The following is a 23,803-nucleotide window of genomic DNA, read 5'->3' as shown; positions in this document are numbered from 1 at the left end:
CTCACCGGTTAGAGGCGGCAGACCCGAGAGCAGAGGACGGCCCGGGACCAGGGTTCGATTCCCGGCGCGGCAGGTTTCTGGACCAGGGTCAGCGGACTCGATAATTCTCTCGCCTCGGTGCCCACTCTGATCAGCGATCACACTCGGCAACTCTGGGCATTAGCTTGCCTCATCTTCACTAACGGCCCCACCAGACCGCTGGTCTCACCCTGGAGATACCCATTAAGGGACCATCTCTCAGGGAAGCCAGGAAGGGTTTCGCAGCGGTCGAAGCGCCTAGGGACCCTACGGGTAAGTAGTGCGCTATATAAAATGCCTATACATTCAGTCGAGGAATGAGATGATCCACTCCAGGGCAGCTCCTTGGATCCCGGTGTCGCTGACATACCGTGTCGAAGGCTGCTGAGAGGTCCAGGAGGATGAGGGCAGCTGTTTCCCCGTTGTCGAGCAGGGACCTGATGTCGTCGGTGGCTGCGATGAGGGCAGTATCGGTGCTGTGGTTCGCTCGGAACCCGGATTGAGAGGGGTCGAGGTATCCGTTGGTCTCGAGGAAGGCGGAGAGTTGTCTGTTGACGGTCTTCTCGATGTCTTTGGCTGGGAAGGGGAGGAGCGAGATGGGGCGGAAGTTCTTCAGGTCCGTGGGGTCCGCTGTGGGTTTCTTCAGGAGGGCGCTCAATTCGGCATGTTTCCAACTCTCCGGGAAGGTGGCGGATGCGAAGGAGCTGTTGATGATGTTGACCATGGCTCACCTATGTCAGGAACACCCTCACACTTATAGGTCTGGGTAATCTGCGGAATAATCCAGAAAGCACATGTCCCACAGTCCCAAGGAAAGAGTTAAAGGCTAGCTACTGAGAGTATAAACTGGCCCAGCTACAAGGGAACCACTCAGTGGGAAAACTTACTGTAGCCTTTATGGAAATTAAAGAGCAGCATATACTAGAGACGGCACTTAATGACATCAAGCCATCTACAATTTAGGCATGGGGTATTACCCCTGCGTGCTTTCACGAATAAAGGGGCGGGCCTACAAACATTGGGTTGCCCGGCCTGCAATGGCGCTGAAGAATCCGAATACCACGTGTTCGTTTTCTGTACTAGCTATAAGAAAGCAAGCAAATGATGGCTGGCCCAGATATGCAGAAATGTGGGAACTAGGCAATGTTTAGAGGCTTTCAGGCTACTGAAATATGATGCTAGTCTCCCCATTGCTTTCACGGTGGCAGGCTTCTTATTTTCCATGTGGTGTACCCGTAGAATTTTCCTAAAAACGTCCCCCAAAGATGGTGATTACATCTGTGAACATCCTTTTTTAACTGAAGGAAGTTTATACAAATTGTATGTGTATTTTACCATCATTTTAATGTATTTTTTCATGGTGTATATTACTTCGGTGGGTTCACCACAATGTTTTTTTAGCTTTCTTTGATTGAAGTAAATTGTTAATATATGAACTCTCTCCAATTAAATGAGGCATAGGAAATTTCTTATTATATATTGTACAAGCACTTTAATGTAACCAGCTATGATGCTAATAATCCCCTTAGTGACTGATACAAGCACGTTATACACACACACACACACACACACACACACACACACACACAGACTATTGTTTGAATAGTCGATCTGAGAGACAGCAAGAGCTGAAAAATAGCCTGAGATTGTATATTGAACTAATGTACTGCATAAGCAATTATTTGCAGATCGTTAATTCAGGATTGATTATAATATACATTTCCGCAGGTCACATTATGTACTTAGTACACAATGCCATATGATGTCTGTATATATTTTTTACTTGTTTTTAATATAAATGAAATGTTAGATCCTGTTTAAATGCTTTTATGGTCATAGTGACCGAAATATAGTTTTACAACAACAGCTAATGCCAGTACCTTAAATATGACATTTCAAATTATTCCAGGCCAAACAAAGCTACAAGAATGGTCTCGACAGCAGATATTACACATTTAAGTGTATATTAAATTTGTCAACACGCCGTTGTTATGCTCACCTCAAAATTAGACAGACAGCGCCACCAGGTGGCGAACTGTCATAAGTGCGGTATTGAGAAGTAAGGCCGGCTCAACTTGTTCTAGATATGGGCACAGAGCCTGAAAACAGAACAGACTGCATGTGTAGAAAATTGTGTCAAGTGACGTAAGAAAAATGTGTCATGCTCATATTCTTTCTGAGCTCCTATACGCTGACTAGGAAAAGCATCCTTGACGTTATATAATCGCTACAGTCCAGACAGCAGCACTGCTGTTCGGGCTGATCTGGTTCAGAATACAGGAAGTGAGCACGCCATGCTGAGAGATCACGGGCTCCCAGTCCGGGATCAAGAACAGTCCAATCACTGATGCTGGGGCTATGCTGGCTAGGGCGAGTGGAAGGGGCCAGGGGAATAGGACCGTCAAGTCTTTCATAGGTGCCTGTAAAAAAGCATGCTGTGTTTGAACAGCGTTGGATTGGTAACGCTGGCGCTCGGGCAATGCCTGAGGGGCCGGTGTCCTAGTTCCAGCTGTGTGCTGCTTTTTTTTAGCAGTCTGGGGGGCGATTTGGGTGGTTTCTGCATTGCTCGGATCTTCCCACACCAGATGGCTGCAATCCCGAGGTTTGGGACAACTACCAAGGGACTGGGGAAACAACGGCTGTCTAGCTTCACCACCCCCCCGACGGAGGAGCTTATCCGCATTTGCGGATCAATACGATCTGGCTCACCTAGGGACCCCACTACTCCCAGACGGCTGTTGGGAAGTCTGGATGTTCTCGAACCACACATCCGCCTTCTGCTCAACACCTCTTACGAGACGCAGACTGTCCCTGCTGCATGGAAACAAGCGATTGTTCTCCCGCTGCAAAAAAAAGCCAATATTAGCTTTGATAAATTTGAGAACCTACATCCCATCTCTCTCCTGCCTTATATGGCTAAAATTGCGGAAAAGATTGTTAATCTCCAGCTGATGAAGTACGTGGATGATGCCTGTTTGCTCCACGACTCTCAGTTTGGCTTCCGCCCCCGTCATTCGACGGAGTCAGCTCTTCTAATGGCGGTGGAAGCCTTGCGTCAGGGTGCGGATGAAGGCCAAACCATGGCTTTAATCCTGCTAGACCTCAGCGCTGCATTTGACACTGTAGCACACTCCATTCTGCTACAGTGTCTGGAGGAAGGGGGTATCTCAGGTGCAGCGCTGGGTTGGCTTGGATCTTTTCTATCTGACAGACGCTTTCAGGTCCATCTGGGCGATTGCTACTCTAGAGAGATCGGGTTGGGCCAGGGAGTGCCTCAGGGCTCCTCCCTGAGCCCCACCTTGTTTAATCTCTATGTTGCCCCTTTGGCGGGAATAGTGGAGAAATACGGGCTGCGTGTTGTGTCCTATGCCGACGACACGCAGCTGGCCATCTCCCTCTCACGTACCCCGGATCTTGCGGCGGACAACTTCAGGAACTGCATGAAAGATCTTGCAGCCTGGATGTCCGCCAACTGTTTAAAGTTAAACGGTAGCAAGACCGAGGTACTGATTGTGGGTGGGACTCCGGATGCCTGGTCGTCGGCATGGTGGCCTTCTTGCTTGGGCGAGGCGCCAGCTCCTTGCCAGGAGGCAAGGAACTTAGGGGTCTGGCTGGACTCTGGCCTGACCTTTGATACACATGTGGGCCGTGTGGCTGGGGTATGCGTCGGCGTCCTGAGGACCTTAAAAAAGGTGTTAGATCTTCTCCCCCTTGCGGCCCGCAGAACATTGGTGCATGCCCTGGTAACTTCCCGCCTCGATTATGGCAACCTATTATATCTGGGTGCCTCCAGCAGGGCCATCGGGCGACTTCAGGTGCTGCAAAATGCGGCTGCCCGTTTGGTGTTGAGGCTCCCCAGGAGATCCCCCTCCAAACCCGCGCTCCACGCACTTCACTGGCTTCCAGTTGCCAGTCGGGTTGAATTTAAAACTCTCTCCACATGCCATCGTATTGTGAATGGCAAGGCTCCTGCGTTGCTCAGGAACTTGGTGACCGTGTATGAACCCACACGTAGCCTTCGATCCTCCTGCACAGGGCTCTTAACGATACCAAGAGTAAGGAAAGCCCGCATGGGGGGTAGATCTTTTAGGCATCTGGCGGCCAAACACTGGAATGCTCTTCCTTCAAGCCTGCGTTTGGAGCCATCAGAATTGATTTTCAGAAAAAAACTCAAGACCATTCTGTTTAGCAGGTAGTCGGCGGGGAGGGTGGGTGGAACCTCAGCTTCTCACTTATCACAGCGCGGGGACACGCCGGTGGGCGTACTTCCAAGCGCTTTATAAATGTCCAAAAGGGGCGGCTCTAGGCTCATGGCGGCCCTGAGCAGGGAGCGTAGGTAGGGGGGCGTCCAGGCGGGGCGGAGCGCAGAGGCCAGTGAAGAGGGGCGGGTCAGGGTGTTTGGAAGTGGAACAGAGCCGGAGACTGCCAAATCCCTGCCAGGGGCCGCCACGCAAATATGTATTCATCCTTTAGAGGATTATTATATTAAGGATATATATTGGCGTGGTAGCCCCTGGGGTTTGGTGGCCCTGTGCAGGTGCACAGCTTGCACATGCCTAAGGTCGCCCCTGCTCGATACCCCCAGCGCGCCCAGTGGGTGCCTGAGTGGCCTTTCTGGAAGCAGATAGGCGTCTATTACCTCCCATTTAGGAAGGGGCAGAGGTGTCACTCCCTTTCTCTCGCTGGGCCGGCCCATTAATATATGCATATTGAGCGGGGGCAAGGGGCCAGAGCAGAAGTGGCCACACTGGTTTTCAGGTGTGTTTCACCAGTGTGGACTAATCCGTGCATTTTGTATTACCCCCCACACCCCTTCTTTTTAAATAAAATTTTGCCAAAACAGTGTTTTGAGGAAAGGCATTAATTTAGCATCCCAACACTGGACACTGCTTCTGCATGCATGCATGGATTTTAAACACTTAAAAAATATCTTAAGATCTGGCTCTTCTAGTCTCTGACATATTTTTTTAATTTCACTTTGGGCCTTCAGAACCTTTGGAGCGCCGAGAGACCCCATCCAGGGTGTCAACGTGCGCATTATAAGTAAGGCTCCCGGTTTTCCGTTTAAACTGATTTTTGCATACAAATACAGATGAAAAACAATGTTTTTTTTCGTCTGTATTTATAAATAGAAACGGAAAAATGCCAATAAACCTTTGTTGATGTGTGCCAGGAGAAGACAAGCTTGTCCCAGTACAGGACCTGGAGAGGGCTTATCAAATTTCAGCTGAGCCCACAATTAAGGTGGACATTAAGGGGCCATGAGGCCCCCTTTTGGTTAAGTATCCTGGCTGAAAGCTATGGGGGGTGGGGGTGGGGCCGGTGAGGAGGAAGACGCAGCCCTAAAAGCAATTTAGGGATAACAAATGCGCACATCTTGTCACTTCACAGGTACTTAAGAGAGGCCTGCATTTGACTTAGTTCAGTCACTGGAGCCAAGAGATATAAACACACCGTACGGAATGTTAGATGTGTTGTTTTATCCCAGTATTTAAACAAATAACAATTTAAATTCTGTTATTGGATTTATTTCTTTTACAGCGCTATAGCCCTACTCATCATAATGCAAGGTCTCAGAGCGCTTGACAATAATTCATATGTGTGTAAATAAATGTATATGATGTGTAGCATAAGGCAGTAAGGGTTACATTAGGAGGACTGCAATTTACTAACTGCAAGTAACAAAAGGATCCTTGTTAAAAGCAGTAACCTATTTATCATTTACATAACTCTTTCTAAACCTATAACAACCAAGTGCACATTGCCTAGCAAAATACATGCAGAAAAATACTAGCTGCATCTTTTGTTTTTGCTTGCGGCAAAATAAAATGTGAATAAATGCAGAAAAAATGATAAAAAAATAAATATGGATAAATACAGACGGAAATGTAAAAAAATAAACACCATAACACCGGGAGCCTTAATTATAAGCAAACATAACATAGGTGCTGCCCACAGGCCAATCCCATAGGCTATACCCCTGCCTCTGAACCATTCTTGAAAGGCTCATTTGTTACCAGTGGGCTAACCTTTTACACATATCGGGAATGATCGCATAATGTTCATCACTGTGGGTCAATCTGTCTCACACCTGGGTGGACCTGGTCATATGGAGAGTGCGGGATGTGAGGGAGGAAGCATCACATGGGACACACAGCAGGAAAACACATGCATTCCCATAGAATACCTGGAAGAAAAGATAAAGTACTTCCTGGTGTGGAGCTGCAAACCAATACTTTTTTTTTAAGTTCAAAAGTAAGTTTATTAAGGAAAAACAAAGCAACAATACATAATACAATATAACAGTAATCATAGGAAATCAGCTAAAGCATGAGAACAAAAAACTTAGTACAAAAGTCCAATCAACATAGTATAAGGGGGGAGAATAAAGAGGATAAGTATACTTGATTGGTGTAAACAAAGGGAGAATCCCTTAGAAACAAATATCACAGTAGAAAGTTTAAATTGATCCTGTGAATACAATGTCAACAAAAGGAATGTCATGGAGGTTGAGAGACTTCTAGCTGAATAGGGGTTAGAGAAAAGGAGCGCTTAGCACTAGCATCACTAAACAATGTGATAGGTAACCATAAATCTAAGCGTTTTGTAGCCAAGTGGATAGGGTATACAAAAGTTGTGTCTAATCTATGATTATGACAAACAGCATACCACCATGCTTGGTGAGATAGTTTGGTGTAATTTTTCCAGTTTTTGGTTATTTGTTGGAAGGCAACACCTATCAACAAGTCTATAATTTTTGTGTTGAGGGTGCAATTGGTCCAAACAGAGGATAAACTTCCCAAAAAGATATGAGAAATGGAAAAGGGGTTTCTAGACCCAAAGATTAAGTTGATCTGAGACCAAATATTCTTCCAAAAGTTGTGAACAGTTGGACAAGTAAAAAGTATGTGATATAAATTGGCATGCGGGGCAGAACACGTCCAGAAGTGTCTGGAATAGCAATATGTTGTCAGCTTTAAGTGGCCGTACTTAAAAAAAAATCTGTTGTATATAAAGAAATGCGTTTGCGTGGTATTAGTGGCTCTGGAGGACTTCCTAATCTTGGTCCAAATTTTGTTCCGTAGGGATGTCAGTCAACATACCTCTAAATCTTGTTCCCAGGAGATTTCAACCTGTGTCTTGTCCCTCGTAATGCATGAGGTGCGTAAATAATTATAAATGGTAGAGGCCTTGGGATTAGTACGAAGAAGCGTGAGTAAGTTGTTAACAACAGGATTGGAGGCAGGGATATTGGGGGGTATAAATTGGCTATAGGCAAGTGAGATGGCTTGTATCAGTAGGTCATACTTGGATTGGAAAGATGTGGGTAAGTTAAAAAGTCTACTGATTTGTGCAAAAGACAGGATCTCATCTTGTACATACAATTGATGTACCCAAATTAAACCCTTCCTTCGCCAAACCTTCCAATACACAGGTTTGTCACATATTAGTACTAGCTTATTATGCCACATTGTAGATTTGGAAGAATATTCAAAGTCCTTAGGAGCTAATTACAAATTAGATTCTAGAATCTTACATGTGTGTTTGAGTATCGGGGTATATAGAGATTGTGGCTCCAACTCCAGCCATAATGGACAATCTATTAAAGACTCAGCAAACCATCTCAAGGATTGGCAAAGTAAAAAAGACTTATGGTATATAGGAAAATCTGGGAAATTAACCCCCCTTCCGTTTTGGGGCGCATCAGTTTTGATAAAGACTTGCATGCCTTTCTATTATCCATGAAAAGGAAGAAAACACAGAGTTAATTTCTTAACATTTTTTAAATGGATGGATACAGGAATGTTGGAAATTGTGTAAAGTATTATTGGAGTCAACATCATTTATTAGAGAATCCAGACGACCCCACCAGGATAAGTATAAAGAGTGCCATTTGGCAGTCAATGTGGAAGTTCTTTGTATGCAGTTATCCAAACAGCGAAATGTTGTATCCAAGATGAAAGGGGAAAAGTGTATACCTAGATATTTTATGTGATTTGGATTCTAAGTAAAATTTGAGACACTAAAATCATCTTTAGAGGTGTACTTTGTTAAAGGTAATATTTCACATTTGTCTATATTCAATTTATATCCAGAAACAGAGGCAAAGGACTTAACTTCTTATAGGAAAGCGGAAATAGAAGACTGAAGTTGTGATAAAAAAAAGAACATCATCAGGATATGTTGCCAATTTGATGTGAGTGTCTTGAAACTGGAATCTGTGTATATCGAGATTCTGTCGGATTTTAGACAGAAAAGGTTCCAGAGCTACATTAAAAAGAAACAGAGATAAAGGGCAACCCTGCCGAACACCTCTGCCTAACTCAAAATATTAAGAGGTGATACCATTTACGCATACCGCTGCTCGTGGATTAGATTAAAGAATTGATATTAACAATATAATTTTAGGGCCAATACCAAACTATTTAAGTCCGTGAAAAAGATAGGGCCATTCCACTCTATCAAACACCTTATCTGCGTCTAAGGCTACTGCTGCTAGGGAATGGGATAAGTGATATGACTTGGACATAATATCAAAAAATAGACAGGTATTATCTGTAATGAGATGATTTTTGACAAATCCAGATTACTCCTTTCCCAATAATGTAGGTAAATAGGACTCTAAACGTAGGGCCAATGTCTTTGAATTTTTTATCTAATCTATGTTAACTAATGAAATAGGCCTGTAATTCTTGCAATATCTTAAATCTTTACCATCCTTAGGGATGAGACAGATTAATGCATCTGAAAAAGAGCCAGAAGAACCACCTTATTGTAAAAAAAAGTCCAAGAGATTATGTAATGTAGGGTGTTACATATGTGCAAAATGTAAAAATAATTCAACTGTAAAACCGTCTGGTCCTGGAGCATTGTCCTTCTTGAGTGCTGGTAGGGCAAGAAGGAGTTCCTTTTGTGTTACACCAGATTCTAAGAAAGTAAGAACCAGTATAACCTCAGAAGGATGCTGGATACCAGAGAAAAATTGAGAAATATGATGACCTGAAGGGGGGGAATTTTTGAGGAATAGAGTTGTAGGAAGGTGGATACCTGACTATGGTTGCCCCCAACTTTTTTGCCTGGTGTTTTGCTGGTTTTCCGACTTAGTTGACCTGGGTCCCTGCTATTCAGGACCCCAGGCCTACTGCTCTCTCTGAAAAATGGATTCCATGTACCTTAGGTACATAACCAATTGGTACTGGGCCACCTTATCAGACCCTGTAACTCAGGGCATAGGTGTACCCAGGGCCTACCAGGGGCTGCAGCATGTATTATGCCACCCCTGGCTGGCCTCCTAAATTTGACACAACTGGCTGCACGACAGCTGGGGCAAGGTGGTGTAATCACCCTTTGCTTTAGATATAGTATACCTATATCTAACCCTAAAATGGACACATAGATTCCTATCAGTCACTCCTATGGCAGGCCTTGACAATCCTGAAGGCAGAGTGCTTGGAATCATGTGAGATGGTGCTCTGGCATGAGCTGAGCCCGTTTGCAGTTTACGGGATCAAGTCCTAATAGCTGTTCCATGATAACGCGTACCATATACTCTTAAGTGCCTTATAATCCTCGCGGTTATATGCCAACTCTGGTATCGCTTTATCAAAACATGTCGAGTAAGGTGTCATACGAATTGGAGCACTAACCCCTCGCCAATTCTGGCGACGGGGTTAGCATTCCACCCTTCTAGAGGGACACGACATGTATGTAACTGTGAACCCCGGTTAAAGTTAACTCGAGCCTCAGCATCACAAAATGGATGCTGCATCCACAGACACAAGTCTGACCTCCTGCTGCTGGGAGTCCTTCCAGCGAGGGAGGCTTGAACAAAGGGTTTCCTGTCAGGGGCGGTGCTAGCACCATCCCAGACAGGGTTTTTTGTATCCTGGGTAGGCAGGGCTTTAGAGGAAGGTGACTGCAAGTGGCACCCCGGTGCTCACTATGCATAGGCCGTCTAGAACCAGTTCCAGGGGCACACCAGCCCCTGAGCTGGGGAAAGTCCAGCATGGGAGAGGGGTGTAACCACCCCCCTCCCTGGTCCCACCCATGGGCAGGACCTAGTCGCGTGCCAGCCCCTTTTCCTAGTATAAAGATAGGAGCGGGCCCCCTTCCAAATTAGATCATCTTTGAATCCTGAAACTACTTTTTATGAAAGGAACTCAAGACTTCTTCTCAAGATTTCTCCCTTGTGACTAAGGAGTAGTCACCCTGCACCCGCAGGCACCATCTAAGAACACTGCGGTTTGCTGCACGTCCTTCCTCCGGAATTCAACCGACCAGCACGACGAGACCCGGCTTCCCTGGCACCTCTGACCTCTACCTACATCATCAGCCCAGCTGAGATCCGTGGGTGTGACGAGACCTCGAGGGACCGGCCATCTTCAGAACTGCACGACGCTTATCCAGCCCGACCGCCGAGGGATCCTCGAGTGAGTGCTTTGGGGTTCGAGAACCCTGAGCAGCTCCAGCACCGAAGTCCAGCCCCCCAGCATCCACCAGATCTGCGTGGGGCCCTTCTGCTCTTTGCTGCTCACCGCGTTGTCCGCTACTTGCCTGCTGGCTTGTGGCCCTCTTGACGATGCACCACGACGACAACACTGCTGGTCTGGTTGCTCCAGACTGGCCCTTGCTCCCCACCAACAGAGGAGCACCCCGGACCCTCCTAGTCCACTCCAGACGCCATTTTAAGTCCACCGCATGGGCTTGCATTTGCCAAGACTTGTTGCCCCAATCCTGGGTCCAGCGACGTCGACAGCAGATACCTTTGTGGGACAGATCGCACCTCCATCCTGGTCGCCGACAACGCCTCCTGGTCCGTGAGACTGCAGAGCCCAGCGTCGCCCACTCACCTGGTCGAGGTGACTCCATCCGGTGCCATCCTGGTGCCCATCTAATCACTGGCTAGTGATTCAGAACTTGGTCCCCTCTGCTTACAGGTATCCTCCATCATCAAGCCAGGCGTGGATCCCTCCGAATCTCTTCACTGGTCGCCTGCCAGCAACTTCTTCTTTCAGGCTCCATAGACTGCAACGAGGATTCCCGACGTCTTTCCAGACCTATGCAGCCGCAGCCCCTGGGCTAGGTAACCTCAGCATTTCGGTGCTCCAGCATAGCCTCACTATCCAAGGGTCCAGATCCTTTTTCGTTTCAGCTCTACCTAGTCGGATTCGTCCGATAACACTAACTTTACGAAATCTAGCATCCATAGACTTTGTCCCGCATCCCGCGTGAGAGTGCACACTCTGCACCTGATCCCCCTAGGCCTCCTGCTAGTAATCTGAAGGTTCAGTAGTCAAGTCCTAGCGATCCTAAAGTCTATTAGAGTAGTACTTATCTGCTAGTAATTTCGCATTCCACTTTTGTAGTATATGGTTTTTCGTGCCCCTCGGGCATTTGTGTAAATTGTGCGACTTTGAGTATTTTCATAAGAGTTTTGTATTGTGCTTAGCACCCTGTCCTCATAAAGAGTCCAGGGTTGTTGTGTTCTAAATAAATATCCTTTTATTTTCACAACAACTTGTGTGGTGTCCTTTCACTTGGTGTTCAAGGGGTATATGTGATGGTATAACAGCTGGCTTAACACGCCCTCTAGAGTCTAGCCTAAAGACTGCTCTTGTCCATGCTACTAGGATAGCTGATCTACGGTTGACTTACAACCAATCATCAATAAGGGTTGTTTGGACTGATACAAAGTGCTCACTAGAATAGTGAACATTATATATCAGGCCAACTTCTCACATTGGTGAGCAGCGGTTGGGATTTGAGCTTGCTGTTGTTTTACCACACGTATCCTAAGAATATCATTTGAAAGATCACATAAGTACCAAGGTACATATAACTTAGCTTAGAATACTCGGAGTTCTACTGAACCAGCTGTTGTAGTTCAACAGGGCCTAGCACACCCTGACTACAACTCTTAGCAAGGGATCAGTAGGCAAACAAATAGTGTAGGTAGGTGCATCACTTACACCACACTAGAAGCATGTCAGACAAAGCAGGGAACTCAGAGGCCCCCCTTGTGTCAGTTGACCCTCCACAGGTCACTTCAAGATATGCTGCTCTTAGCTTCCAGGAGATGAGACAAATCTGTACATCCAGGAAGCTAAAACAGGGTTATAACCCTACAATTCCCTTTCTGATTGGTCTCTTAGAGACTTATGATGCCAGGAGGACTGCTAACACAGATCCTTCTAATCCAGATGGGAACATGCCTCCCTTAGAGGGAACCCTTGGGGACCCTGACCTCAACCTCCATGCAGCAGTTAGTGAAGGGGAGGAAGAGGATCAGGAGTTGTCAGGGGATGAGGCAGACAAAGGTCAGGTAGAAGTCAGTAGACTAACCAGGACCAACTTAAGCAGGCATGAGAATGGATTTGGGGGACCCCCAGGGCCACTCTCAGGCAGGCTTAACATTGGGAGTGGACGAGTTAGGTCTCTATCCAGAGGCTCTAACAGATCCATTCGAACCAATGGATCTCAGACCTCTTCTCACAGAGGGATGACATCCCCTCAGAGAAGAGAGCATGAAGCTAAAATGAGGAAAGTCAATCTGAGGATTGAAAGGGAAGAACTTGCCCTGGCCAAAGAGAGACTTGCCCTTGCTAGAGAGCAAAAGTTGAGTGGGCTAGATCCCACTGGTGGCAGCATTTTACCTAGAGAAAAGGACAGGAGTTTAGACACTAGACACCTGAGTAAGATAGTGCCCCCCTTTAAACAAGGGGATGACATCCACAAATGGATGACTGCTTTGTAGAGGGCTTGCACTGTACAGTGTGTCCCCCAGAGTCAGTGGGCAGCTATCTTGTGGCTCTCCTTTGGAGGCAAAGGTAGAGATAAGCTCCTCACTACTAGAGTTGAGGATGCTAACAATTACCAAGTCCTGAAGAATACACTGGTTGATGGGTTTGGCTTAACAACTGAACAGTACAGGTTGATGTTCAAAGACACCCAGAAAACTCAGTCTCAGGATTGGACCGACTTTGTTGATTGTGCCACTAAGGCTTTTGAAGGCTGGCTACTGGGAAGTAAGGTTACTGATTTCAAGGGATTGTACAATCTAATTATGAGAGAGCAAATCTTAAGTAATTGTCAGAACCAGTTATTACACCAGCACCTGGTAGACTCTGATCTGACCTCTCCACAAGAATTGGGTAAGAGGGCAGACAAATGGGTCAGAACCAGGGTCAGGCCTAAGAACCAGGGTGGTGACCAAAAGAAGGAATCAACTAAGCCTCAAGAGAAGGGTGGGAATAAATCTTCTGATCAAACCACAGGGCCCCAAAAATCCTCTGAAAAGGGTGGGTCCCAAACTTCTCCCAACACCCAAAAGAAACCTTATTGTCATACCTGCAAACAGGTAGGCCATTACAAAAGTGACAGCAGTTGCCCAAAGGCCAACAACAATAAGGAAAACATACCCCCAGGTACTACTCCCAGACCTCCTGTTACCACTAGTGGTAATCCCCCAGGTGGTGGCAGTGCCCCCAAGAATATGCTGGGCATTACCTTGGGAAACCAGGTGGACCATGGCCTAGCCAGGTCCCCTAACACAACTCTTGTCTGTGAGACTGGCATGGGGTTTGCCAACTTCACTACTGGTTCCCACATTTTGGGGAAGTATAGACAAGAGCCCCTTATCAATGGTCAGAAAGTTGAGGCATACAGAGACACAGGGGCCAGCATCACCATGGTGATTGACCATCTGGTCCCCTCTGCTCAAATGACTCCTGGTTTCATTTATCAGGTGACAGGCGTTCATGGAGTGAAAAGAAGGCATCCCATGGCAGTAGTCGAGCTCAGCAGGGGTAATGTCACAGGGCCCATGAGAGTGGCAGTGACAGACAACCTACCTGTAGATTGCTTACTGGGGAATGACCTGGAACTCTCAGCATGGGCTGAGGTGGAGCAAGAAACCCACTCCAGGATGATAGGCCTACCCAGAAAGGTTAGTGGGGCAGTAATAGCTACAGCCCCAGTCCAAGCATCATTCCTCCCTGAAAAGGTTGGAAGGGCAGTGGTAGCCACTGCCCAGGCTCAGACAGACTTTCCAGAACAGGATAGGAGGGCTGTGACAGTCACAGCTCAAACACAAACTGAGTGCCTTCCTGAAAAGGTTGGCAAGGCTATAATGGTCTCAGCCTCTACTCAAACAGATAGTGAGGTTGTGAAGCCTGAAACAATGGATCACTCCACTCAGACAGAGAGCACTGAGGAGGAAGATAAATCTCCCTCCCACCAGACTTTAGGAAAGGATCAGCCTCCTCAGGGAACTGGTCTGACCCCTTGTGAAGGAACTGCCCCAGAGGTAGTCATGCCTAGCCTGACAGAACCCCTGATGTCAGTGGACCCTTCCAAGGTGGGACCCAGTCTGGAGCAGGTAACCTGCCCCTCTCTACCCTGCCTCAGTCAGCCCAGGGCTGTAGAGGTCAGGGAGGCCAGTGGTGGACCCCAAAGGGCCCCCTGTCCAAAAGAACTTCCCAATCAGCAGATTAGGATCACTGAAGCTAGTAGTCCTAGCCAAGTGAAAATAAAACACACTCCTGAGGGATCCCCCTTAAACTTAGTTAGGGAACTCCCACAGCTGGACACTGCTGGGCACAGCCAAACCTGGGGCCTAAAAACCCCAAACCTGACCTGTCCCTCCAGTAAGCCAAACAGAGGGACTCAGCCTCCAGCTTTAGGTAGCCAGAGGTTGACCCTGAGAGCTCACAGCAACTCAGTCATGGGAAGAAAGGCATATAGGGTGAATAGTGATTGGAGGAAGATGAGCCCAGCATTAGTGGAGCCTCACTTCAGTACTCCATCCCAGCACCTGTCTTTTACTTTGCCAAAACACACCACATTCCCTATGGTGGAGACCCTCAGATACCCTTAGGGTGAGGGATTGCTTAGTGGACCATGATACAGGGGGTAACCATGCCAGTGCATGTACCACCTAATATGGCCACTCAGGCAATATAGGCTTACCTGGTCAAGGATAGCCTTATCTCCTTTAGTTTGGGGGGGGGGGGGGGGGGGGTTGTGTAGGAAGGTGGATACCTGACTATGGTTGCCCCCAACTTTTTTGCCTGGTGTTTTGCTGGTTTTCCGACTTAGTTGACCTGGGACCCTGCTATTCAGGACCCCAGGCCTACTGCTCTCTCTGAAAAATGGATCCATGTACCTTAGGTACATAACCAATTGGTACTGGGCCACCTTATCAGACCCTGTAACTCAGGGCATAGGTGTACCCAGGGCCTACCAGGGGCTGCAGCATGTATTATGCCACCCCTGGCTGGCCACCTAAACCTGACACAACTGGCTGCACGACAGCTGGGGCAAGGTGGTGTAATCACCCTTTGCTTTAGATATAGTATACCTATATCTAACCCTAAAATGGACACATAGATTCCTATCAGTCACTCCTATGGCAGCCCTTGACAATCCTGAAGGCAGAGTGCTTGGAATCATGTGAGATGTTGCTCTGGCATGAGCTGAGCCCGTTTGCAGCTTACGGAATCAAGTCCTAATAGCTGTTCCATGATAACGCGTACCATATACTCTTAAGTGCCTTATAATCCTCGCGGTTATATGCCAACTCTGGTATCGCTTTATCAAAACAAGTCAAGTAAGGTGTCATACGAATTGGAATACTAACCCCTCGCCAATTCTGGTGACGGGGTTAGCATTCCACCCTTCTAGAGGGACACGACATGTATGTAACTGTGAACCCCGGTTAAAGTTAACTCGAGCCTCAGCATCACAAAATGGATGCTGCCACCACAGACACAAGTCTGACCGCCTGCTGCTGGGAGTCCTTCCAGCGAGGGAGGCTTGGACAAAGGGTTTCCTGTCAGGGGCGGTGCTAGCACCATCCCAGACAGGGTTTTGTGTATCCTGGGTAGGCAGGGCTTTAGAGGAAGGTGACTGCAAGTGGCACCCCGGTGCTCACTATGCATAGGCCAGCTAGAACCAGTTCCAGGGGCACACCAGCCCCTGAGCTGGGGAAAGTCCGGCATGGGAGAGGGGTGTAACCACCCCCCTCCCTGGTCCCACCCATGGGCAGGACCTAGTCGAGTGCCAGCCCCTTTTCCTAGTATAAAGATAGGAGCGGGCCCCCTTCCAAATTAGATCATCTTTGAATCCTGAAACTACTTTCTACGAAAGGAACTCAAGACTTCTTCTCAAGATTTCTCCCTTGTGACTAAGGAGTAGTCACCCCACCATCTAAGAACACTGCGGTTTGCTGCACGTCCTTCCCCCGGAATCCGACTGACAAGCACGACGAGACCCGGCTTCCCTGGCACCTCTGACCTCTACCTACATCATCAGCCCAGCTGAGATCCGTGGGTGTGACGAGACCTCGAGGGACCGGCCATCTTCAGAACTGCACGACGCTTATCCAGCACGACCGCCGAGGGATCCTCGAGTGAGTGCTTTGGGGTTCGAGAACCCTGAGCAGCTCCAGCACCGAAGTCCAGCCCCCTAGCATCCACCAGATCTGCGTGGGGCCCTTCTGCTCTTTGCTGCTCACCGCGTTGTCTGGCTACTTGCCTGCTGGCTTGTGGCCCTCTTGACGACGCACCACGACAACAACACCGCTGGCCTGGTTGCTCCAGACTGGCCCTTGCTCCCCTCCAACAGAGGAGCACCCCGGACCCTCCTGGTCCACTCCAGACGCCATTTTAAGTCCACCGCGTGGGCTTGCATTTGCCAAGACTTGTTGGCCCAATGCTGGGTCCAGCGACGTCGACAGCAGATACCTTCATGGGACAGCTCGCACCTCCATCCTGGTCGCCGACAACGCCTCCTGGTCCGTGAGACTGCAGAGCCCAGCGTCGCCCACTCACCTGGTCGGGGTGACTCCATCCGGTGCCATCCTGGTGCCCATCTAATCACTGGCTAGTGATTCAGAACTGGGTCCCCTCTGCTTACAGGTATCCTCCATCATCGATCCAGGCTTGGATCCCTGCGAATCTCTTCACTGGTCGCCTGCCAGCAACTTCTTCTTTCAGGCTCCATAGACTGCAAAGAGGATTCCCGACGTCTTTCCAGACCTATGCAGCCGAAGCCCCTGGGCTAGGTAACCTCAGCATTTCGGTGCTCCAGCATAGCCTCACTATCCAAGGGTCCAGATCCTTTTTCGTTTCAGCTCTACCTAGTCGGATTCGTCCGATAACACTAACTTTACGAAATCTAGCATCCATTGACTTTGTCCCGCATCCCGCGTGAGAGTGCACACTCTGCACCCGATCCCCCTAGGCCTCCTGCTAGTAATCTGAAGGTTCAGTAGTCAAGTCCTAGCGATCCTAAAGTCTATTAGAGTAGTACTTACCTGCTAGTAATTTCGCATTCCACTTTTGTAGTATATGGTTTTTCGTGCCCCTCGGGCATTTGTGTAAATTGTGCGACTTTGAGTATTTTCATAAGAGTTTTGTATTGTGCTTAGCACCCTGTCCTCATAAAGAGTCCAGGGTTGTTGTGTTCTAAATAAATATCCTTTTATTTTCATAAGAACTTGTGTGGTGTCCTTTCACTTGGTGTTCAAGGGGTATATGTGATGGTATAACAGCTGGCTTAACATGCCCTCTAGAGTCTAGCCTAAAGACTGCTCTTGTCCATGCTACTAGGATAGCTGGTCTACGGTTGACTTACAACCAATCATCAATAAGGGTTGTTTGGACTGATACAAAGTGCTCACTAGAATAGTGAACATTATATATCAGGCCAACTTCTCACAAGAGTGACTTATAAAAATGAAAGAATTCGTTCAAAATTTCTGTGTCTTTAAATTTCAATGTGAGTTGTTCAGCCATAATAGAATCTATATTAAGTTTGTTATGCTTTAATGTCATGTAATTAGCTAATATTTTCCCAGCTTTGTTTTGGCCACCATAAAATGTTGCACTTGACTTTAATAAAGATGCTAAAGCATTATCTGTGGATTTCTTATTAAATTGAAGCTTGGCGTTTATAAGTTCAAATAAACAATCCTTTGATTTTGAATAGTAGTAATGCTCCAGTTTCTTATCTTGGATAGGGTGGCTTACTTAACTCACGTGAGATTTAGCATTTTTTGGAAACATAGCTAATAATAAAATCTCTCACTGATGCCTTAAAAGAATCCCATATAATAGAGAAAGATAAGTTATCGGATTGATTACACATAAAATACTCATTGGAAAAGAAGGTAAAAGAGGAGGTAAATTCTGGATCTGAGAGGAGACCATTATTGAAACCCCATTTTCTAGGGGTGCTAGGTTTCTGTAAAATATCAAGTTAGATGGTAGTGGGAGCATGATCAGATATTAGAAATGAGCCAATATCTGCAGCTAATAAGGATTGGGAGTTTGGGAGAAATAAAAAAATAATCTAATCGGGATTGGGTGTGATGAGTTGGATAGTAGTAAGTATATTCTCTTGTAATGAGATTATATAATTTCTAAGCATCAATGAGCTTGCATTGTTTAATAGTTTGGACAAAAATGTTATGAGTCATGTGAGGAATGAAAGAAACCATTGAATTGTGGTCTAAAAAGGGATCCATAACCTGATTGCAATCACCTACAAGGATAACGTTATCATTAATACAGTTTGTAATTTGTTTAGACAAGGATAACCAACAAGAGGAATCCCCAGTAGTGGGAGCATATAGGTTCAGTGAAGCTACCAGAGTATTCTCAATCAACAACTTAGTGAATAACCAACGACCATCCTTATCAGAGCTTTGGGAAAGTAATTTAACAGTAAGCGATTTGCGAACTAGAGTTAAAACTCCATTACGTTTACCGTCCCCTGGCGAAAAATCTCCCCACCCATTGGGCCCGACTCACAGAACTAACTTACCACAAAATCCTAAACTTACTGCCATTTTGTTATTCACAGAAGGCACTTACTCATTTTGGTATTCACAGAATGCACTTACTCATTTTGGTATTCACAGAATGCACTTACTCATACTAACTTCATGTCCACACTCAGCCTGGAGATTCCGGCCCAGTGGTGGAGATTCCGGCCCAGTGGTGGGTATTCCTGCCCAGTGGTGGAGATTCCGGCCTGGTGGTAGAGTTTCCGCCACCGGTGTAGATTCCGACACCGGACGGAATCTCCACTGGCCGGAATCTTCACCACCACCCAGATCTATAAAACCGAGTAGCAGCTCTGCTGTCTAGTGATAACACCTACATGTAACTAGATGGATGGGTTTGCTGTGTGGGGCCTGGCCTGGTAAGGTCACCTGAGGAGTACTTCTGCAACCCAATGCCTAACCTCATGAGTTCTGTGTCTCCTGAGGGATAGCTCTGCTGTCTGAAGGTTCTGAATCTGTTTGGCCTTTGACATAGTGCTGCGGGGTGGGCCTGAGGAACTAAGTGGTCTGTAATGTCTTCTTGCTAACCCTCACCAACGCACTGTATTGCAACCAATTTCTACACTTTTGGAGGTCGGATAAACGCACAACAGCACTAGGAGGGGTCAAGTTTAGGTAACACACCATAAAAGTATTGATATATTTCACGAGAGCCTCCTTCACAACCTAAGCCACAATTTATGCAAAGATTGCACAGTAGTGCATTCTTTGATACCATTTTATCCAGACGAGGAAAGGGAGAGCGGCGGGTGGAAGTCAAGGTTGCTCACTTTTGTGTGCAGTTCGCGGGTCTTCAGGGAGCACCATTTGCAGAGCTCACTGGACAGACTTACACATGATTAACAGCTTCCGGTCGACCAACAGCTCCATCCGGCTGGCCCCTGGGACCTCAGAGGTAGGACCCATTTACTGTTTCCACCTAGGGATTTCGAGGAGTTGGGGGGTAAACCCGGTGCAAGGATACTTCAAATGATCAAAATAATTGCTAAAATACATACATTTATCCGTCCTTCTGGAGGGAGTAAATACACTTCAGTTTTTATTCAACCCAAATGCATTCTTAGAGTCTGACTGGGTCTCTCCCCCTCACACCTGACTTTTTCATTAGCCAAAAGGGACCCCTTTGAATGGTTTCCTTAATTTATCGAGGCTGCATCTTTCTTCTAATCTATGTACCTAGGAACATATCTGCAGAGGAATTTGCATGTTTACACTGGAAGCGCTAACTTACACTTCGAAGCACTGGAAAAGCAAACAGATAAACGCTAGGACTGGCTGACAGTGTCCCACATGTGTCAGTGTTAAATATTGGACGGATTTGTTAGCATGAGCTGAAAGCCATTTTGTATTTCTGGCAGCCATTTTAGTTAGCCATGTGCTGCCACGTGCTCGCCATGTGCTCTGTCCTCCCCCAGTGTTGACTGCTCTTGTAATCTGCCTAGAAACAAACTATATTTATCATCTTCCACCTTCGCACATGCCCAGAAGGGCCTAGCTAGTAGAATGCACCTGCTTCTCTAGTATAACTGTCAGGCTATTTTTGCTGCTGTATGGAGAAGTAACTCTCCTTCCACTTTGTTGAGCAAGCAGATCTTGTATGCCCATCTTAGTCATTTTTGCATGCTTACATGAGCCAGGACTGCCCCTTGGTCTTATGATGACTATGTAACCCTAAGCATATATAAGGCCTCTGTTCTCTGCACTCCTCAGACTACCTCATTCAGTTGCTAAGGCTTCTGTGTGACGTAGTCTCACTCATTTGAGGTTAATAAAGATGTTCTTTTATATTTCAGCTTCTGTGCCAATTTCTTCTTTGTTGGTTTAAAAGGACCAAGTATCAGTGAGACCCCTAAGAAGGTTTCTTGATTTCTTCAGCAGTTCTGTGCATGCCATCTAAAATGTATATCTTCGATGTTGCAGTAATTGTTATTTTTGCACCACACTCCTAATTTACATGAAGTATACATGTGGTCAAGAAAGCCAACCAGCGTCAGGAGGCTGCTCAATGCAAAGGAGCAATGACACAGATGTGCTGACTAAGCCAATCCTATTACATTTGCCAATGCTTGTTTCACACGCTGTGGAGATCCACTAACAGGAAATGTGAACGTTTTTGGGCAATTGAGGAAACACTACACATCAGTTATGCTTGCTGCACGTCAGCCCCAGCCCAATCATCTAAGTTCACCAGACAGGCTTTTCTCCAGACCTGAGGAGGAGAGCTACAGATGTGGAAGGCAGGTAGGGCTCTACGCATTGGCAACAGCAGACCATCTCCCATTAAATAGACATCCATAATCATTTAAGTTTTTTTACATAAAATATTTTACTCCGCTTCATTAACATGCAGAGCATGGGCTGAGCAGCAGCAGAGCAAGCTTCTCTCACGCACAGCCCACCCAGTACAATATATGTAGCAGTAGTACATGATCGCTCGTGCATACATGTTATGTGACACAACAGACAACAACAGTCACTCACACACAACTAGTCAAGTTCCTGTCTGTGGTCACCTACCAGTTCCAATACTCGATGACCTGAAAGTGAGTAAACAATAAGACAAGATGGATGGGTGTAAGGGGGTGGGACTAAAGCAATATTGCGATAGAGCAGGGGTAAGGGTAAAACTAGAAATATTCACAGCTCTGTACACATCACAGGCATGATGTATCCAGTTGCAAAGGCATCTTCTGGAATCTTTTTTTGATCCCTGAAGCCTTGTCTGCAGTATTGAGACAAGACAACTTTTAGAGTGTATCCCGACCAGAAGATGTCAACACTAGGTCTGGGTGGAGAGGGGTATGTGGTGTTCCACAAGGAGCGGAGTGCATTACGTTGCAACGTTCATGCTGATTTTCAGCAACGGGTGTTTTTGTTCAGCCCTGTAAAACAGCACCACACACAGAGTAGGAGGGTGCTGCTTCTTTCTGCCTCTCAAGTAAATGTTCTTTTCGAGTGGCAGCTTCCTCAACGCAAACTGAAGGTTTCTCAACCGCGCGGTAGCGATCATCCGCGATCACCCGCTTTAAGAAATCTCATTAAGAGGTGGTCTAGAGTAAGATTTTCCTCGCTTGCTCTCGCCAACTTAACATTGGCTAGTGTGAGCGAGGAAAAAACGGAGCACTGCAGAGTTTTTCGGAACACTGCTCTCTACGCGGAATTTCAAGTCAACATGTGATAATTGTGCAGTGTTAACGAAGGTCGTATCTGGAATTCTCCATCCGAATCTGGATATCAGATCTGAATATTGTGCCAAGGCCTCGAGTCTTTACACCCAATTCACAAACTAAAGATAAAGCAGAACCAGCTCAGGTAGAGATGTTCACAGGTTTAAATTGCAGACTTTTGGCTTCTCGCGCTGCACCAATCACAGGATTCCAGGCGTTCTTCTAGAAAGATTTTGTGACTGCTGTTGCATGTATTGGCATAGATATGAACAATGCAGAACTGAATGCAGGGATCAGTTGCAGGCTGTCCAATAGCAGCACCTTTTTGCAACAGCACATGTTTTTTCAGGCGAAAAATCAATTTTCCCGAGGAGAAACTCTTTCCTCTAATCACACAGTGTGTATCTTTTCTGTGCCCTTTCCACCTGGAGAGGGATTTACCCCGCCATTCGCAGTAGCAAACATGCGACCATTGAAGGGGTCGGTGGTTACTAACTGATGTGATTGTGGGCATTCACAAACTTTCAGAGCATAAGAAAATAAATACCAATTCTTCCTCCCAAGGTTGGGATTTACTCCCTTAAAATGCCTTTTGTGGATATCTTGCACTTGTAAAATCAAACCATTTGTGCCCTCTACAATGTAGATTTACAAGTGCATTGGCTTTGTGAATCAGATCCTGCGTCTGCATCGCTGTCTCGAGGTCTGGACTCTACTGCTGTCGCGTCGAGTCTACTTAGAAGGCCTTATTTTACGCACTGTGATGTGTACAGTTCTGCACGGATATTCGTGACAAGCAAGCTCCTTCACTTCTGCTATTCAGGAAGGAACTGAACATCTTCCTCTTCAAACCACCCCACAGCCACATGCAACCCTCAGTACGACAGGGCACACTTCATAAGCCCCCCCCGCCTTTTCCTACCTGCATCCTCCCCATGAGATCGCGAGCTCTAATTACAGTTTGTGAGCTACTACAAGTTGCAAAATGCCTCACTTTTACGGAAGGGCACAATACACTTAGACCAATCCTCACAAATCATCTCTAAAGAACCAACACAATCCTAGGAGCTGCCGGCAATGCATGGCGTTAGGCAACGGCCTCTGGGTTGTCCAGGGACACTAACGCTGTTGTGTTATCCGCCTTACCCATACATGTTCTCTGATGCTAAAGTGTCCATCACTTTGCAATCTGGAAACATCTAGAGTGCTACCACCTTACCCAGTGCTGACAAGGCCCAGACCTCCATTGCATCACTTCTCCTGGATACCCTCTCGGGTGATTAGTGCGCTATACAAATCATTATAACATACTTCGACCACTGGACTCCTTCTGCACACCTTGCCCTAGTCAAGGACTTGCAAAGATTAACCTTCACAAAGTTTTCTGCTTGACCTTTGCACATATAACGTGTTCTACACATTCTGACACACCCGCCACTTAAACTGGAAAAGACATGCAGAATTTCTCTGCAAACCCACCATTTGGTGCGTCGGTCTGTGCACAATAGTATTGCACAGAAGCAATATTTTGCTTGACAAAGTATATCATTTGCAGAATTATATGATGAATATAAAATAGTATATGAGATACAGTATTGCAAAAGTCATGATTTTCAAAACAAAAGTAGCAAAATGAGAAATTGTACAAGCTTGGAAGGGTTTTCCATAATATTTTGCTACTGTGGCAAAAAAAAATCTTCACAACTTAACATACTCCCATACTCCTGGCAATATCACTATAAAGCCTCAAGGCCAACGAGTGGAGACAAGG

The sequence above is a fragment of the Lissotriton vulgaris genome, chromosome 5 (genome assembly GCF_964263255.1).
Source record: "Lissotriton vulgaris chromosome 5, aLisVul1.2, whole genome shotgun sequence".
In the NCBI taxonomy this organism is placed as follows: Eukaryota; Metazoa; Chordata; class Amphibia; order Caudata; family Salamandridae; genus Lissotriton; species Lissotriton vulgaris.
Note: the sequence above shows the minus strand (reverse complement) of the source record.